We start from the raw sequence: 5,000 nt of genomic DNA on the forward strand, positions 1-5,000 counted from the left end.
GAGTTCAACACGATGAAGCAAAAATATTGCAGGATAACCTCATAAATTAATTATAAATAATGGGGAAGGAAGCTAAGACTGCCGAGAACCAACCTGTTTGTTTGATTTTTCTTGCAATTTCTCAATAAGACCTCAGATATCAGTTATTTTTTGTACTTGTGAGCAGAACGATTTCTTCAATCAATCTGGTGCATCATAATTTTGTCCTACAAAGCTTCATTCCTCGATTCATTCTGGCCAAACGGTGTTTACGTAAAGCGACGGGAGAAATCGAATGATTACAAGCCGCCTGTGCTAAGCTTTGAACGATATTGGACCAACAGTCTAGACTGCAAAATTGTGTGATATACGCAAAACCTACCCTTAAATTGCAACATATGGAAAATAGCGGATGACAGTAAAGAAGAAGAAGAAGAAGAAGAAGAAGAGTTCAGAGAGATGCAACTTAATACCATAGACTACTTCCTCTTTCGGTTTCACGTCATTATTTAAAGGAACCTCCATTCTTTTAACAAATATCCCCCAAATGTTCCAATTGTACTAGTTAGAAGATCTGTTACGAAAAAAATGCCTTACCTGGTGATATAATTTTTTGTCGTCTTCCAAAAAATCGGCTTCAACGCTTCCCGGTTGCGCCATCTTGAATGTCGCGCAATGCAAGTTGGGTTTTGATGACGTTTTGGTGGGTCCGGTTCGCGGGAACTTTTGAGTCAAAATCTGTTTCAGTTTTGTTTTCGTCGGTTGTTTCAAGACTGATAGAGGAGATCAAATCACGAAACAACCACACCAGATTTAATCACTCCAGTTGAGAAGTTTACCATAAGAACAACTTCGATGCAATAACAAAAACGTTAACTAGAACATCTCGCTTAAACTTGAGCTCGCTCGCTTAACCCCGAAACGTCTGGACAAGAACAGTCTCATGCAAACAGGCTACTAATAGCGAACTCGTGACCATTAACTTAATTACAGAAATTGACAACTTCGTTTCTAGAACGTTCTTGAACAACAAGAAGAGGTAAGGAAACTCTAGACAATTCTAGATATTGAAACACTTTCGTTGTAGAATGCAAGCGAACACCAGAAAAGATGCTGGCAGAAGTGTCCATTTTTTCCGAAAGATGACAGACGTGCGTCGATTCAAGCTATCGGGGGGACGATTGTTCCGAAAAAATTCCACCTCAGCCGGAGTAACGGTACGATCACAAACGCCGAAAGGCGATTGTGAGTGCCTAAATTTGCAAGCAAAGAATTGCTCCCTTGGCTTCGTGTTGACTTTCCCTTCTTTCTTTGCTTGATGAGTATTCTGATTCCAACTGATCCCTGAAGGAAGAACCTGCATCTTCTCCATTATAGCAAGGAGACTTAGTGAAGCAACAACGAAATGTCATCAATACCCAACTTGCACTGCGCGACATTCAAGATGGCGACAACAGGAAGCGTTGCGGCCGATCTTTGGAAGACGATAAAAAGTTATTTCACTGGGTAATGCATTTTTTGTTACAGATCTTCTAATAAGTACACATGGAACATTTTAGGGGCTTTTTGTTAAAACAGTGGAGTTTCCCTTTATAAATATGACTTTTCACAGTTACTGCCTTCAGTATAATCTTATTCGTCGACGAGAGCGCCCTCCTCTCGTTTTTTCCAAATCCTACCATGCTTTACGCTTTAATAATCGTCCAAACTTTCTAACCTTTTTTCAACTCAGTCTCACACCCGCACGATTATTTTGTGCCCGAGGAGACAAAGGCCATGATGTGGCGATGCTCGTGGAAATCGGACCTGATAAAGTCACGCGCACCTTACTCTTAGCTCCTTGTCTTAACACTAAGTTAAAAACGTTTTTATTTTAAAATTAATGATCAAAAATACAAAATGCACAATTTTTTTCAAAGTCATCTGTCGAAACTTTAAAATGCTTGATTAGTTCCTTGCCGACGAAAATGAAACACGATGGGCGTAAACCACACAAATATATATCTTTTTGTGAAAATAACGAAATCAGAGAATACGGTGGTATAAATACCCTGAGGTCACGCCTTCTTTCAAAATGAATATGACACCAACAAACGATTGTCAAATGGTTGCCAACTGGTAAAATCTAGCGTAACCTTAATAGAAAGCTACAAAACTCTTCTTTATTCTCCAGTATCGGATGCATTGTTGGTGTGACAAGTGCGCAACACATCCGTAACGGATCACGCAAACTAATGGTGAAAGAGGAAGGCCATGACAAAAACGTAATTGAATTTTATGTAAGGATTTTTGGAATGAGGAAAAGTACAAATAGATTATATGAACTGCATACCTTTTTTTTGCAGCCCAAGTAAGGAAGGCTGTATTAAATTAAAGGAGCTATGTCACGTTATTTTAGGGAGTTTAGGAGAAATCTTTAGTTAAACATGAAAATGGTTGTGTGCAATTCCTCTACTGATAAAATTATCGTTACACGACTCGATTGTTCAGTCGAGTTGCCATAAACTTGAAAAACGTCGGGCCGGAGTTTTTTCAAGATTACCCAACTGCAACCCCTTTCAATCTTGTTCATTTGGGTTTTTATCAATGCTTCACTTTCTTTTTGTTGCAGTTCGTTTCACGATTGTGCAACAGTTTTAAGTGGTTATTTGAATTTTTCATTGTACTTTTTGGGCATTTTGGTTGTCATGAAATTACATCCTTTTGCGTGCCCTAGCCCCTTAAAACAACAATTCTGAGGGGTTGCATATTATTCTACAAAAGAAAACAACAAATTTCAAGGGAGAAGGAACATCAAACCTGACACAACAAACTAACATAGTGTATATTCTTCTCATTTAAAATTAACCCTAACACTTTTCTTTACGAAAAGTGCGTAAGTTCTTTAATGGCCGAACGAGTACAGCATGCCCGAAGGGAGCTGCGACGGGTGCGCCCGAACTCTCCCACAAACTGTGGAGGTAGTCTCTGCACCTTTGGCTGGCTGCTTTCATATCATACTGTCCTCAAAACGCACAAAATGCGGTCTCAGACAACTTAATTTTCAAAATTTTCCTGGGCATCATGCCCCTGGACTCACCTAAGGGCTCGCGCCTTCGGTGCTCGTTTGGTCCGTCTCCTCATTGGATAGCACCCTCCCACAAAAAAAGCCTGCCTACGGGCCCGCAGAGGGTCATTCTAGGGGCCTACGGTGGCCTGGGGTGGCTGCATACAGACTACGCCTTTGTCCGAAGAATGGACCTCTTTTTAGCTCGTACGTTTTGTTTTCCCATTTCAGACAGCGTGATGAGCCCAAGGGAATTTATGCATTCATATGGACGTGCATAAGACGCCGTGATCTGAAACGGGAAAACAAAACGTACAAGCTAAAGAGGTTCATTCAAAGTCGAACCATTTGCAGATGAAATTACAAACGAAGCACTTTCTCTTCGAATTCAGTTATTTCAAGACACAGAGTGCGGTTGGTCCATTCGTAGTCCAATGTTTATCCGATTCGCTATATGCAACTTGACATTGTAGCTATGCGGCAAAGAACCAGTAGAAACCCCAGTAACTTGACCGGGGAAAACCTTGACCATATCTATTTTATGCTAATTCTGTGATAAGTGTTATTTACTACTCAAAGCAGTACTATAATCAAAATATCAAATCTTTTTTTTTCTTTGAATTTCAAAGCTACAATACTAGACATATTTAGTTGGAAAACTTAGCGAATGGTCAGAATCATCGTGTTACAAGATCGTAGCTTATACCACATCCCCCTTCCCCCCATTCAGGAAGGGGGAAACGGCGATGGGTGTTCCAACAAATGTGACGAGTATTGTAGCCTACCAAAAATATTAAGATGCTGGTAAACTTTTGACAAGGAGTTGAGATTTCGGTTGATTCTACAGGGGCATAAACAAAACGTAAGAACCGTGCGTGTCGGATCTTCTCGAGACAGAGGTGAGAGATGATTTCATGCAGACTGGAACGCCTAAATTGCTGTGTTGTAAACATGGTGGTTCACAGCTCCAGTGAAGTCGTCTCTCTGGCCTTTCTGTGGGCGAATTCCAGGACCTACCGATACAATTTGAGCAAGCTTTGAAAGCTAAAAACTTTAATCGATGCTGTATTTTGCTGTAGGACTAGGTGGCTCCACACTCGTAAGAAAATCTATGAAATGAGAATCGGGGGTCTTCCCTTGTCATGGAACGGCCGAATTACCCAGAATTCCTTTTGGGCATGAAGGAGGCAAGCGGAGACTGGACCTCATCATATGAGGAAAAAGTAGCGGGAAGGAGATTTCTAGGCGGATACTGAGGAGTAGCCAAGGTGCTTGCTGTTAACGTAGACTTTTTATCATAGGAAATTCGGCCTGGCCTTTAGTACTTTCTTGTCAAAGAAACGGTATAATGTAAATAAGAGAGTAATGAGATTTATATTTGCGATTACCTGTCCTCTTACGTACCACTTAAGTCAAACTCTACATCTCTATGCAATAAGCGCATTCAAAATTTCCTCATATTATCGTATAAAAGTAGTTAATGAAAGAAAAGGCTTGTCCTGCATATATGAAAAATACGTTTTCTCTCCCGTTCTCTTCTTATGCATGATCTTCGTGGAAATTACATTCTGTCCCTCCATAAACCTAGAACAACCAGTTATGGTCTTAGTTCTTTTTCTTACGTATTAACTAAGTACGTTTCGAAATGCGCTACTTGATTTTTCCTGTACCTCTCGGTTTACTGGTTTTAAACTAATCCAGGGCCGGATTTTGTACAGCGGCTTTTCGTTTTGATTAATATATCTTTAAATATTATTTAATATTTAGTTATGTATCTGTATACATTATGTATGTTAGCTGTAATGTCTCGAAGATATTATTCTGAAATTCGAGATGAAATATAGTTTTATGCATGCATGTATGTTACCTTCGCCAGGGCGCATGCGTGCACTTTGTAATTGCGACTCCAGTGCTTACCATATGACAGATAAAATGACTTTTCTTTTGAATATATAAGCCATCGAAACCTTACGTT

At 39.9% G+C, this 5,000-nt stretch overlaps 1 protein-coding gene across 3 annotated transcripts in view; it reads right to left on the minus strand.

Moving 5' to 3' along the window:
- Nucleotides 1–5,000, minus strand: part of LOC138028287 (tetratricopeptide repeat protein 28-like) — a 22,056-nt gene that overhangs the window by 15,801 nt on the left and 1,255 nt on the right. For 2 of the 3 annotated variants that reach the window (XR_011127607.1, XM_068875769.1), the window contains exon 1: nt 577–661. The exons of the other annotated variant lie outside the window; for it this stretch is intronic. The gene's annotated coding sequence lies outside the window, so the exon portion shown is untranslated. Of the gene's footprint in view, nt 1–576; nt 662–5,000 lie in introns of those variants that run through there. 3 annotated transcript variants of the gene reach the window in all.

Source organism: Montipora capricornis, chromosome 13 (assembly GCF_036669925.1).
Source record: "Montipora capricornis isolate CH-2021 chromosome 13, ASM3666992v2, whole genome shotgun sequence".
Classification (NCBI taxonomy): Eukaryota; Metazoa; Cnidaria; class Anthozoa; order Scleractinia; family Acroporidae; genus Montipora; species Montipora capricornis.